Source organism: Schistocerca americana, chromosome 5 (assembly GCF_021461395.2).
Source record: "Schistocerca americana isolate TAMUIC-IGC-003095 chromosome 5, iqSchAmer2.1, whole genome shotgun sequence".
In the NCBI taxonomy this organism is placed as follows: Eukaryota; Metazoa; Arthropoda; class Insecta; order Orthoptera; family Acrididae; genus Schistocerca; species Schistocerca americana.
In genome coordinates this window covers 653,742,481-653,757,538 of record NC_060123.1, presented here as the reverse complement: position 1 = coordinate 653,757,538, position 15,058 = coordinate 653,742,481, and the positions used below count along the sequence as shown (strand labels likewise).

The following is a 15,058-nucleotide window of genomic DNA, read 5'->3' as shown; positions in this document are numbered from 1 at the left end:
CTTGCTAATCATTTTGGCTCCTTTTGCAATGTTTCTATAAGGTGAGATTCAACGGCCGTAAAGTATTTTGTAAAATGGATTTTAACCATCAGCTGTTTATTTTTCCGATTAGTCATCTACCGGTTTCGGTTATTAATCATCATCCAGGATGTAGGGTACAACAGATTAGTTAAAAACACCCCATATCCCTTTGAAGCTGGGCGATATCGAAATTATGCAGTGAAATTGTGCAAATAATTTGTCTTAGAATTTGTCAAACACGTTGACATCAGATGTGACTGTCAGTATTTGCTCCTGTCCAGTTTCCCAAAGACGACGGAGGCTGCACCACTGTGTAGCCCACCTCTCGTTACCACTGTGTGTGAAGTAGTACACATCAAACAGCCTGTTCATAAACTACGATCCTACTGGGTCTGGATCTGGGGGAACTTCGACCCTACCTCCTTTACCAGCTGCCTTCGTCATTCCTAGTCCGCAGCTCGTGGTCTAGCGGACAGCGTTGCTGACGCTGGATCACAGGGTCCCAGGTTCAATTCCCGGCTGCGTTGGGGATTTTCTCTACCCAGGGACTGAGTGTTTGTGTTGTCCTCATCATTTCATCTTCGTCATCATCATTCGTGACTGTAGCTAGTTAGATTGGACTATGTAAAGATATTGGAGAGTAAAAAAAAATTGAGACTTCGTATCGGCGCTGATGACCGCGCAGTTGAGTGCCCCACAAACCCAACATCGTCATCGTCATTCCTCTTTTACTCTTTTTCAATTGCTTTTAGTTGCGATTAGCCCCTTTTCTCTGGCGCGTCCTATTTTACATTGTACGTGTAGCACTCTGATGAATAGTTGGCGCTGTTATCCCTTTTGGCACTTTGACTGTAGCGGATTGGGAGTGGGAAGGCTGTGAGAGTGAAGATCCCGACGCTTGGAGAGCCCGGCGGACACTCGCCTCGCACCACCCATCTACTGACGTCATTATTTCTCTCCCCTTATTTTATTATTGACGGTCCAGCTGGTGTCCATTACTGTTATAACATTGTAGCTTTAACTATAACGAATCTCCCGACTAGATGGCAACCTTACTCCGTAATTGTGTCCGCCCTTAATAGACATGGCGGGGGGTCGATGTTCTATAAGGTTTCTATCGCCACAGATGAGCCCTGGGAGACCGCTCGTGTTTTCTGACCTATTTACCGGCCCGGCCCACAAACTTTTACTTTACCTTAAATTATTTTTCAGTTATGGAATAAATATTCGTTTAAATGCCTAAATGTTACCACCGCTACACACATCCGTAATAAATTTCTGGCGGACGGCACGGGACTTCAGAAAACGATCTCTTCACCGAGGGACCGATGATCACATTATTTAGTCTATCAATCCCAAATCAACCAACCAACGAACCAAGCAACCAACCAACCTGCTATGCACGTAGAGAAAGACGAATTATACTTGAAAAGTACAAGAAAATATTTAAATAAAAAATTTGAAATAAATATCAGACTGGCTAGGCGTCGAGCACAATAACGCAATCCGCTATTATTTTTTCATTTATATGTTTTTCGTGTTTTTCGAATCGATTAGATTCTCATTTGAGCAAAATATATGTCTACTTCTGAGTCACTGTCACTAGTCAACGACGAAGGCATAAAATGAATTAAATGATTTCTCTCTCTCTCTCTCTCGTTCCTGTTGCAGTCCTATCGAGCGGTCGGAAATTCAGGAGCGCCCTCGCATTCGTAAAAGTTGTCAAATAATGTATGGTGAATTCTTAAAATATTTGCGTAGCATGTATTATTTGCACGTTACCCTTTAACGCTGTCTCTGTGTGTAGCATAAATCAGCCAAAAAGGAAAAGAGTAGGAGGAGGATCAGTTCCTATTTGAAACCCGATATATACATTCAAACTTTATCATTAAAACAATAAGAATTTCAGAATAAACCTCTCCATCGCGCACCAACTTCAGTAGCATCTTGCAGTACCAAAATCCATCATTAGTACCTGAGTTGGACGTTCTGTGCACTTAAGGTAGTCTGGAAGTTTGAAGGCGCTACTACCTATTATAATTTAATCTGAGTGCATAGCAAAGAATGCCCTGAAATCATTCCCTTTCGTATGAAATTTGACTCATGAATGAACAAAAGCACTCCCTGACTGCAGGTAATGAAATATGAGATAAGGAGCAAACTGTCATGGCACAACAGGGCAATAAAAGGGCCTAGAACATAAAGTAAATAAAAATATATTGAAACCATGGTTTTCAGCTGTCCTAATACACCCATTTAGTGTACATGCCTCCTTCCCTATAGGAGAAGGCCATACAGTGCAGATGTAACTGCACCTATCATGAAGAAAATGATGAAATTTCAAAATAAAATGTCGAATTATTTATTGCAGCAGCACAAGTCTCGAAGTTCACTCCAGCTTTCACTCGCCATGTGTGGATGAAAATCGTGGACAAAATTGTAAACTAATAAGAAAATAGTTTGTGTGAATATTAATTCTGCTGAAGGCAGATCATTTTAAATACGTTGCACTCATACCTGGTACGAGTATGAACAGACGATAAGTGTGCACATGTGCAAAACGACCATGAAACTTCGCAGGATTGAAAAGTGACTTATGAGGGAAAATAATTCGTGTGAGATTTTAACTTTTTTTAGAAAAAGAAAGAAATGAAAATTCACGAGCAATTCTTATAAATCTCCTCTAACAGACCAAGTGGTTGTCCAATACAACAGTTCACAACAGCAGAAAAATAACACTACATACTTTGCAATTCCCGTAATACTATCTCGAGAGCGGGAAAGTGATGTGAAAGACCATCTATATCCTAGGATGACTCAAGGAAAAATCTGATCCTAGCACATTCCAACAAAGACGCGTTCTGAATAGAGAGCTAACTTTCCTCACGTGGATACACAAATTGCGAAAGTATGCCTCACAGATTCACCTGAGAAAAATCATGCGATATTGAAGTGCTCCACTACAACACAAGTAAGCCACAGTCCCATCAGTAATCCTTGTTATGTTGCGAGTCAATAGCCGCTATGTTCCGAAGAGCCAAATATTACATCTTCGTTGCTAATGATACATGGGTACAAGGTGGCAGAAGGATCTGTCGCCGTACGAGACTGGACAGGCAAGCAAAATAAATATATTGTACTCAACTTGTGGGTGAAGAGCTGCCACACTGTTGACAACGCGTAGCAGCCGTGGCTAGGTATAAGCAGAAGCCTGATACGGGCTTGCGTCTATGTACACTGATTGTGAGTGTGTGCCGGTAGAGGGTTAGAGGTAGCTATCAACATCTCGGTGTAACTTTCGGCACCAACTAGCAACACGGAATTAATCTCAAACTAGAAGGTGCCCAGGCGCCCGCCGCTTATAACACCGTCCTGGCGGTCTTGTTTGGTCGGCGGCCTGGAGGTTCTTCATTGATGGCAATTTTAAAGCGCCTCTCGCAACTCCTACAGGACTCTACGAAGCGCTGTCTCCGGCAGTATCGATAGGCTACGATTCTGCAGTCCATAATGAAGCAGCGTAGAAATGCCCGATCCCAATAATGCACAAGATAAAGTGTCTGATCTTAACAAATCTTCAGCAGGCAGAACAATGTAACAGCTCCAAACGGCGACCAGGGGAAGAGAGAGAGAGTGTCTTCACGTGGCCCAATTCGAACTTGAAACTCTGCTCCAAGCAAGCTCATTGGCTGAAAAGGGTCCACACTGAAAATACTGCTTGGAGACTTGCTTTTTTAGTATTCAACCAAAGACAAGAAACATGAACTCTAGTGTCTTTGTGTCATGCGAGTTATTCGTAACCCTCACACTGATGTATAACGTGAAAGACGTTTATAACGGGCGGTTTTTAAATTTTTAGTTTTCGTTTATGCGCAGCTCTATGAATATATGCTGGTAACACATCGGCCGGGCATACTAAGCGCCGATACTATTCGCTCGGACTGCTTTCCAAGGTCACTCCTGACTGGCCTGGTTTATTCTCGATTCAGCCTGATAGCTACCTGCCACCTCTCCGCGCAACGCTACTAGCTTGTTACCGTGTTTGCATGTAAGCGAAACAGCCTGTGTTAGAAACGAGGCAGTATTTGCAGCGTGTTACTACAGATCGTGCTTGAAAATTACGTGTCTCTTAGCCACTGCAGTGGTGGAAAATATGGTGATAAAATTTGTTTTCTGTCTCGCGTACGCTACAACGCGACGCCATCCGCACTTAAGACAGCTTCGAATACAAGCCTAACAATCAAAAGGGATTTACGATGACGTTTACGTTTCGTGTCTGAGTTACCGCTGTGTTCTTTTGCCTGCGACAGCGACTGGGTTTTTATTGCGGGAAGATAAGCAAATACTTTTGTCGCCGACAGTTACTGTTATGGCCTCTGGATCCGTTGTGCATTCGTGGCGACAACGTCTACGACGTAGCACTACAGCGTCGATCTGGTGCGTGCAAGGATCGTGGTTGAACTGCTTACTCTACCATTTCGATTAAGATCGTGCACCATTTCATTCAGTGGTTCAAGGTTACCTTCAGTGGCTCAACTAGTTCCAAGTTAGGACTCTTCATATGCTTCATTTCTGTTATTCTTTTCAATGTGAAGTTACGCTTTAAAAACATGATAAAGTTGGATGAGAAAGAACATGATCAAATATGTCTCTCTCAGACCCCGTCTCCCGTTCCCTATATGCCTATTCTCTATCACTACAGGCGGACGCGTCTGTATTCGCTTGTATGTGAGTTTTTGGGAGAGAGTTCACGTAGAGAAAACAGCCTGTTTGGAAGCGAGGGTGCAGTTTATGTCGCTAATGGTTCAAACGCGTACCCGAATTAGGTAGGTTCACGCACCGTGGTATCAGCTATAACGAGGAGTATGAGTGTATCGCTTTCGTCGCAGGCAGACTGAGCGATAGAAGACAACATTTTTTCCTGTGGAGATGGAAAACGACCACGCACACTATCAGGTCACTGACCGCCCCAGGTATGACAAATCAAATGGGCAGATTTCACCCTCTTAAAGAAAGTCAACTTTTGACAGCCATGTTACTGACGAACTTCATAACTTATATATGTCGTGTAGACACCATCTTGATCCAGCAGCCACTCTCAATTAAGACACAAACGGATTATAGACATTGGATGCGAGTGGACACTGATTTATATCAATGGGGAAAGCTGAATATTTGTGCCGGACCGGGATACGAACACGGGTCTCTTCCTTACAACTAAGATGCTTTGACCATTGATTTGTCCCACTGGATGGCAGTCAGCAACGCTGGTCACATATTTTATTTCTTACTCTATCCATTTTTTCAGAACTTAGTCCTCTCTACAGCAAACTGCTCAGTTTTTTATTTATGTAGAATTGTATTAGCAAAATCTAAAAGGAACAATAGACAAACTTATTTACAGTATAATGTACTGTATAAGGGGAGGAAGGGGAGAGGAGAAACAATCGGGGCTGTACATCCGTCCATTGGCGGAGCTCGAGGACAGGGAAGGCAGGGTCGTTATTGAGGCCTGGCCACTGTGTTGCTGAACCTCTCCGCAGTCGGATGCATAGGATGGGGGTGAATGTGGTAGTTAGAGTGGGGTGAGGGAGACTTCCTTTTATTTATTTAATCCCAATTCAGGTGACATGGGAGGAGAGTGTTATGGTGCCGCCTTACGTGGGCTGCCTTATGCAGCGAAAGATGCGCTCGCCTTTGTGACGTCCTCAGAAAGCGAGGACGAAGGATGCAGATGCAGCGAGAAGAGCGGAAGAAGAAGTCATGTGGGTAGAGTGGGAATAACGCCTCTGACGCTCCAACTAGACACGGGGGGAGGGGGTGACATTGAATATAACACGCACCATGCAAGTAGATGGCAAGCAAGGTCCGGTAGTTGGGTCGTCGCTCCAAAACGGAGTGGGCATTCTGTAATCTGCACCAAAAGCCAAGGTCTGACTTGTCGCCGGCGCTGCGGATGGAGCTGAGCGTCCAACCTTTTATCCAGAGGATGGCGTTGGTTTTAGCAGCTGAGAAGTATATATCCTCAGAGAAGATGTATGTCTGAGGTTCAGCCATGGTCAGTGGAATGTGGAGAAAGCAGGCCACCATCTTCTGGCTTAGCTCCCAGATGTCCAGGGTTGATGGGCATGTGAGGTGGTCGATGTCCTCGTCGATGTGTTGGCAACCAACACAGAATGGCGTATCAGCTAATCTAATTGCACGTAACTTCTGTCATGTCACAATTTTGCCATTGGTAACCAAATACCATGTTGCTCTAACGTATACGGGAAGGTGACTTGGTGGATAGTGTCATACATTTGAGCAACGGATCACAGGCTACTTCTGTTCGACAGTGTCGCGTGATACTCGACGTTACAGGGCGATACAGATGTCTTTCGCTGTAGGAGGTCCGCGCGCCGAAAATTACTGGCAGTCATACAGGATGCATTGGGGATGAAGACAATGTCCAGGTACTTCATGTTCTACACCCGTGGGAAGGGCGCTATTTTGGCATCTGGGAGGCCACACGCTATTGGCAGGGCTGCAGATTTATTCACACTCATCGAGCTGCCCGCCACTATGCAGTATGTCGTGACTGCTTTAGCTGTCTGTCATGTATTCGCCCCCGAGCAAACAAAGAGGAGCAGATCGTCGGCGTATGCTCGATAACAGAACGCGTGTTGTCGTAACGTGAGTCGCGTGAGCGTAGAGTTGAGGTTCCCAATTTGGGGCTCCAGTGTGAAACTGTGTAGCAGGGCCGATAGTGAACAGCCTTGTTGGATAGATTGCCATATCAGAATTGGACTCGTTAAGTGACTGTTCCTGTGTGTAGCAGCTGGCGCTGTTATAATTGCAATGTATGAAGTTGAGGAAGGGGGATGGGAAACCCATCTGGAGAAATGGCTCAAATGGTTCAAATGGCTCTGAGCACTATGAGACTTAACATCTGTGGTCATCAGTCCCCTAGAACTTAGAACTACTTAAACCTAACTAACCTAAGGACATCACACACATCCATGCCCGAGGCAGGATTCGAACCTGCGACCGTAGCAGTCCCGCGATTCCGGAGCACTCAGGCGCTCAGGCGCTCAGCCTAGAACCGCTAGACCACCGCGGCCGGCCCCATCTGGAGAATAGGGAACAGTGATGTACTTTGTCATATGCACTACCGAAGTCGATTGCGACCACAGCTGCCCAGAGCTGACACGTCACAGCCAGTGACATCGTCACATTTCCCAGTTGTTGTCTGCATATTCGCCTGTCCACTTGGAGTTGTCTGTTCCGGTGAAAGACTGCTGGGAAGAAGTGGACGAAGGCGCGCCGCCGAAATGCGGGCAGAGATTTCATAGTCCGCATTATAGGAGGGTTAGTAGACTGTAGTTGGTGATAGCTGCATCACAGTGTGGCTTATACACAGGAATGATGATGCCTGTGACAAAACAAAGAACAGACACCATTGATGACCTGCAGCAGTCTAGAACGAAATTAGAAATATATATGAATACCTTCAGCTGCTGATGGGCGTTAATATATCAACGGGGACAGGTAAAAAAGTGTGCCCCGACCGGGACTCGAACCCCGGATCTCCTGCTTACATGGCAGACGCTCTATCCAACTGAGCCACCGAGTCCTGACAATACCAGCAATACTGGCCATGACCTTCTTCTTCTGTGCGGATGCACACGTATTCCCCGAACTCTTACGGGTCTTGGTAAGAATGTCTTCCACGAGTAATGAGTGTGTTGGGGTGGGACACTACGAATGTAGTGTGTGAACATGCAAGGTGAGAATGTGGGTCTCGAGGGAGGCGTGCGCGAGATAGTCCCTGCAGTCGCAGTATTCTCTGTGCCCTCGGTGGCTCATATGGATAGAGCGTCTGCCATGTAAGCAGGAGATCCCGGGTTCGAGTCCCGGTCGGGCCACACATTTTCACCTGTCCCCGTTGATATATATCAACGCCCATCAGCAGCTGAAGGTATTAATAGATAATTGCAATTTCTCTTCCCACGTGTCGCTGAGCCGGAGGTGCTGTACGATCATGCGGAGTTCTTGACAGGTGTGGAAATGAGACGCCTCACCTGTCTGTTGCAAGATACAGCTGAAGTCGCCTCCAATTATGCAACTAACATAACGCCCTAAGAACAACGGGGCAATGTCTGTGGAGTAGAATGTGGCTCCCTACGTGGGTCGGGGTAGATTTCGATGTTGTCGCTCCACGTGGAAGTGTGGAGTCCCTGCGAATCATCCATTTGCTCGGGCAGTATAGAGTGCTTGACTAATGAATAAGCGTCCAAAGTAATGGTCGCGTCTCCCGGCTCAACAACCCTGTGAGTTGCTGTCAGGGCTGGTGGCTGTTCTTTCGTTGGAGTCGGTGTTACTTTATTCGATTCGTGGTCGTTGTCCATAGGAATTTCAAGTGAGGCGTCATTGGGAGGCGAGGCATTCCTCTTTGAGGCAGTGCGACATTTGAGTTTACGGCACTTGGGTGACAGTTGCATCCATGACCGGCCTTCCATGTCGGAAGACTGGAGTGAATCGCCTTGAACCGGCACAGAGGCTTTCACTGGTACTGTCGTTGATGTAAGTTCTATCGAGTCACCTGAGGGTTGAAGGGGTTCCGCAGGCTATGGTGCCGGTGGTGTCGACATGGCCTTTTCTTGCTATGGAGATTGTGCGGCGGTTGTATTGGTGGCGTCCAAGAAGGGCTCCGATACAAGATACAGGCGGTGGTGCGACGCTGCATGTGCGACGAGAGCCATCGCGTAGGAGACTGGAAGCGACGTCGGTTGTGGAACAGGCATCACTTCAGAGGCCAGCACTAGTGTGGTGCATCGCTAGAGACATTCTGATCGAACGTGCCCTTCCCCACCGTATCCTAAACAAGTGCGCTGTAGCCGCATATCTGGAGGTAGAATGGCACGTGATGATAGAGGTCTAGGGTTACCTGGCGGACGCCATTGAGGACCGGGTATGTTCGAAACTGTGTCCATCGTTTGGCTACATGGTCGTGAACAGTGCCATAAGGACGGAAGGCGTCCATGACGTCTTCTGCTGGGAGTTCGAATAGCAGTTCAAAGACCCGAATTGTACGCAAGTCTAATCCTGCCCCGACCGACGTTACCGACGGTGTGGCAGAAACAGAGCCCCTGCTGCGTGTTCCGGAGGATCTTAACGAAGTTGTGTCATCGGTTACTTTATCGCATACCGTTCTGTTCACTATTGGTAAGTGGATGCCACTATTCGTTTGCTGGGATTGTGGCTACATCACGAAGAAAGCTTTCTACCTCGAACGCCTTTAGTCTTTCGTAGTCATTGCAGAACGTGAAACAAAGTGTTGATTTGATTTACAGAATCTGTTCGTCACTGCTCTGGAGTACTAGACGTCACGCAAGTAGTGGCCGCAGAAGGTAAACAAATCTAGCACTCGCACTCCGCAGCCGGAAATAAGGGACCACCACACTGCTCGGCTGCTAAAGCCAGACTGACACTAAGCCGTCCGTACACAATGGTTACCGCAACTGTACGGATTACCCTAGTGCGCCTTCTCAACTTATCCACACTCACAAGTAATGTAGTGCCCCTTGCCCATTATCCTTATTACTTCGCAGCGTTTCGCGGATTCTCGTTAAGAGTTCGAGCCTGGTGTGCATCCCCACTGAAGAGATCATTGGATGTCCTCGCCTTAATTATATATGTATGGTGTCTGTTGTTTAGGACACCTCCGAAAGGACAGGCACTGTGTTGATCTAGTGTTGTGTCACAGTGGGATAACTGTATGAACAGTTATAGCGATTCGTTTTGAAATAACAGACAATTTACTTATTTTCTTTCCATCTGTTTGGTTTTTATTTTACTGCCCTTCATAGATTTTCTGTGATTTCCCTAAATCGCTCCAGCAAATGCCGGGATGGTGTAACGTTAAAATAAAGTGATGGTGTATTATTATTATTATGTTCGCCTACCCATCCGTTAGACATTGGGTTTCATAAAATGCCCTATCCACCAGACAGAAATGCCGTATTCTATCAATAGAACAGTTTATGGAAGTATATCTTTCCACTTTCCTAGCATCACTGGCTTTGGTTTGCTTACTTCGCGTCTTCTAAACTTGTCTCGTACATCTCGCCTCGATTGGCTTCTTCTCCATATAGGCGCAGGATTCGACGTGCAAACAAGAAACTGCGCTAAATTGAAGTGGCAGTCTGGGAGAAAATCCAGTGCTATGTTATCAAACCATAGGATACCACTTGATTTTTATTCATTAATGTTTGGCGGTAATTATATAACGCAAGTGACAACCTGATTATGTTAATTCATTAACTCAAATTCGGTGACGCTGTGTTCAGAGCACTGCAACAGGACATAAGCTAATGACCCACACTGTTGCAAGATGTTCAGAACTTCACACGACCGTTCACAAAGGCATTGTTCAACAGGACAAATTGATTTTCGGTAACTTGTTACACTATATCGTCCAAAGCGCCTGTTGCATTTGTTCATATCTGATTTAAAACTTCTGGTGGGTTGTTACACACAAACGTTTTTTGAGACATTGTTAACTGCGACGAATGATTATCGGCACCTTAATCCACCTGGCCGTCGCGACACGTGTTCCCTCGCTCGTACCCGGTAGTCAGTAACAGCAAGAGTATGAGGCCTCCTCATTCAGCATGTGTTTCTGATTGGTTCTTCGGTTTCCACCAATAACAACTAAATTAAAATGTTCTTCTCATTTACGTTTTTACTTTAGTTAATGACTTTTTTATATTATTATTAACCTTCTACCAGCGCAAATAATTTAGTGCGTGTGGCTGGAGGAGTATAGCAATATTCAGATAATAAACATCAATTAATAACATTGTTCTGCTTTGCGCCACGCCGTCTATATGGTAGTCCAGAATGATAATAGTCACCGTTGGCAGGTGCGTTCCCACTCTCTAAAACCATATGTCACGTAACTGAATGCACGGTGCACGGTGCTCTTTGCTGCTACTGAATGTTCTTGTCCGACTGACAGCAAGTAAATGTAAAATTAAAATTTAATGTGGGCGAAAAATATGGCAGAAACACCATACCGGTTCCTCTGATAGGACTCGGGCGATTTCCTTCCGCATCCATGAAACAACTACAAGCTTGTGCTCTGTGTCTATTGACCTTGATATCGACGGGACGTTGAACCATAATTTTTCTTCCTATTCTGCGATAGTGCGTGTAGTGGGGGAACTTCTGTCTGTGTAGCTCAGTGCACAGCGCGCTAGCTTGCACGACAAGGAGGTGGTCCACAGCCGGATAGAATCCCTGCGGCGAATTAACGGCCATTGATCTAGTAAATCGGCCAGCCCGAATGTGGCATTTTTAAGAGGTTTTCCCGCTCTTTTAGGTGAGTGCTGGGCTGTACCACAATCTCCGCCTCAGAAAATATGATAAACAGTAAAATTAGGCAGTACACAGAAGTATGTTCACACAATTTATAGAAAGGTGGCTCACATGAATTACCTCCCTTATGTTAACTGACGGCTGTGGGCACAAACTTAAATAAACTTGCCAGATCTAGAAAACAGCCGACTCCTAATGCTGGATAAACTCCAGGAAAGAGAGAGACTGTATAAATAGTTGAGTGAAGTAGCCGAATATACACTCTTGCTAGAAGGACGTGTAGGTTAATGCTAAGGCGTCCAGTAATAACTAACGAGGTATCAAATTATGATGCAGAAAAAGATAAAGAAAGAGAAGAAAATGTAAAACTGATCGTGATCGGTGCTGGATTAAGTACAGAGGTACCCAAAAGTCTGTTAACATTTGATTTCAATATCAACGTAGGTAGAGAAATTAAAATTGACACACATGGCCGGCCGGAGTGGCCGAGCGGTTCTAGGCGCTTCAGTCTGGAACCGCTCGACCGCTACGGTCGCAGGTTCGAATCCTGCTTCGGGCATGGATGTGTGTGATGTCCTTGGGTTAGTTAGGTTTAAGAAGTTATAAGTTCTGGGGTACTGATGACCTCAGATGTTAAGTGCCATAGTGCTCAGAGCCATTTTTTAAGTTCTAGGGGACTGATGACCTCAGATGTTAAGTCCCATAGTGCTCAGAGCCATTTGAACCATTTGACACACATGCTTGAGATCACATGGGGTTTTATTGATACCAAAAAAAGTGCACAAAAGACCGACAGATGGCGCTTCGTATGAAACAAAAGCAATAATTAGCACAACGACTGGTTTTTAATAAAGACGATGTTCTTTATAGCAAATGTCCACCACATCGGCCGTCATTTATCAACAATACCTGTAGTCGAGGGATAGTGTTGTGAACAGCACTGTAAAGCATCAAGTAGGTATGGTGAGGAATTGCCGTCTGATGTTGTTTTCTCAGCAACCCTAATGAGGTTGGACGATCGCCGTGGACTTGCGACTTCAAGTAACCACACTATCAATAATCACACAGATTGAGGCCACAGGACCTGGGAGGCGAAACATGACGGCCGTGGCGGCTCAGCATGCGATCCTCACCCAACGATATGCGCAAGACATCTTTCAGATGTGTAGGAGTATGGGGTGGAGCACCTTCCTGCCTAAAAGTCGTTTCTTGCAGCAGGTGCTCATCAGCCAGGCTTGGGATGGTCTAACTCCCTCTCTCTCAACAGCTGATTTTGTGCACGATTCTCATGAGGCGTAGCCGACGTGTTGCTGTCCAGCGTCATCTGTTGGCTAGTTTTGCACTCGTTTACTGTTTCAACAAAACTTCATGTCTTTTCAGTCATGTGTGTCAATTTTTACCTCTCTACCTACATTATTACGTGAATTAGTGCATTTTCAGATGTTGACGAACTTTTGGATCACCGTGTCAGTTTTTGGAGGTAGGTACAGCATAGAAGGTGCTTATCAGTTCAGTGTTAGGGGAGATGGTTGACTTAATTTTGCTGCCGCATTGACCAGCATCGATACCACGGCCGTGGGAGAAGTTTCGCGAGGCCTGTACGCCGCCTATGTGCCCCTCTCCCCCCCCCCCCCCCCCCCCCGCCCCCACGCGGCCCCTGCCCCCGGCCGAATCGCCACCTGTGTCCCGTCCCACTGCAATGCAGCAGCCACATCTAGCGGGGACAGCTAGCCGGGATCCAACCCCGCAAAATGACCACCTCTTTTTGGCTACTCTTGTAAAATTCAGTTTTGTCATTTTACTCATTTTTTACTGTGGGTGTTTTTATTCAGAAGTGTGAAAGAATAAAACGTGAATTAATTTCGCTATCGATAAAACACATAATGTTTGTGCGATATAAACCAACAGAAAAAAAAATCGCAGCACGAAGGAGTTGCGCGACGTAAACGAAAATCGGTAGGCGTATTTTTCATCTGAAAGATGATGTCTATTCAAATTTCGCGCCAGTCGCATAAGAATGACACGCTGTAACGGTTGTGAGCGTTAGTTATTAGATGTGATGAGTTCACGTTAGTAAGGAATTCCTTTAAGGCGACAAAGACACCATTGTCAACATCTCACTGTGTTTGAAGGTGGTCGTGTAATAGGACTACGAGAAGCTGGATGTTCATTCTGCGATATTGCAGAAAGGCTTGGCAGACTTGGCGGGAATGTAGCCACTTTACATGACTGTTCGCAGCGGTGTTCAGAGGAAGGTACAGTCACAAGAAGACCGGACTCCGGATGGCCACGTGGTACTACCGAGAGGGAAGACCATCGTGTTCGGTGTATGGCTCTGGCGCGTCGTGTTGTATCGGCAGCAGCAATTTCAGCGGCAGTTGGCACCACATCGACACAACGAACTCTTACAAATCGCTCTCTTTAAGGACTGCTCCAATACAACCTCCCTTAGCGTGCTTTCCACTGACCCCAAGCCACCACAGTGTGTGACTTCAGTGGTGCAAAGCAAAATTTGATAGGGGGGGGGGGGGGGGAGAGCTGGAAATCTGTTGTTTTCTGGTGAAAGATGGTTCTGTCTCGATGCAGTGATGGCCGTGTGTTGGTTAGAAGGACGCCAATTCAGGGCATACAGTCAACCTGTCTGCGTGCTAAACACACTGGACCTACACCTGGAGTTAACGTCTGGGGTGCGATTTGGTATGACAGCAGGAGCACTCTCAAGATTATCCCACGCAACGTGACTGCAAATTTGTACGTCAAGCTGGTGAGTGGACCTGTTGTGCTGCCATTCATGAGCATCATTCCAGGGGGGTGTTGTCCAACAGGATAACGTTCACCCATATACTGCTGTTGTCACCCAATATACTCTACATAGTGTCGACATATTGCCTTGATCTGCTCGATCCCCATACCCATCTGCGATGGAGCACATATAGGGCATCATTGGACGACAACTCCAGCGCCACCCACAAACAGCATTAACTGTCCCTGTACTGATCGACCCAGTGCAACAGGCATGGACCACCATCGTGCAAACTGACAACCGGCACCTGTACAACACAATTCATGCACGTTTGCGTGCTTGCATTCAGCATTCTGGCAGTTTCACCGCTTATTAATATACCAGAATTTCACATTTGCAGCGACTTATCTCGCGCTACAATAACCTGTGATTTTGCTATGCTATCACCTAAATACATTAGCTAGCCAAACGTATTCCCAAAATTTCACTAGCCTGCACTAATTATTTTTATATGTTGTGCTTTTTTACCCGTCAGTGTAATTATATATTACCAAATCACTACTCATAAACTTTGTATGTAATACTAGGTCTACGAAAGCTAGTCAAAACATTGAGGTAAAACAGATGTGAGCGCCTGAAACGGGGTCAGTTTTTTATCTTGAGACAACGAAATTTCTCAAGAACTACACATCTGAGTAAAAACCGGAAAAATATGTGAAACATTTTTTAAAATGCTGGGATTGGGACGGGAGTGGATGTTGACTCTGAAATCTTAAATAGGAATATCCCATTATTATTGCAGAATCGGATTCCGCGGGAAAAATACACGTAACTACTGTATGTAACACTTCTGTCGTTGCGTGGTAGATGACGCTGCAATCGATAAATAACATATGTGAGCTACAAAATAATATTATATATCGCGAGAACAACGCATTG

General features: G+C 45.7%; 1 protein-coding gene and 1 non-coding gene across 2 annotated transcripts in view; one reads left to right on the top strand and one right to left on the bottom strand.

Annotated features, from left to right (window-relative positions):
* The window catches only part of LOC124615806 (junctophilin-1), an 873,471-nt gene that overhangs the window by 276,451 nt on the left and 581,962 nt on the right, over positions 1-15,058 (top strand). The window lies entirely within an intron of this gene.
* Positions 7,557-7,630, bottom strand: Trnat-ugu. The gene has a single exon. It is a non-coding gene; the product is annotated as a tRNA-Thr (tRNA).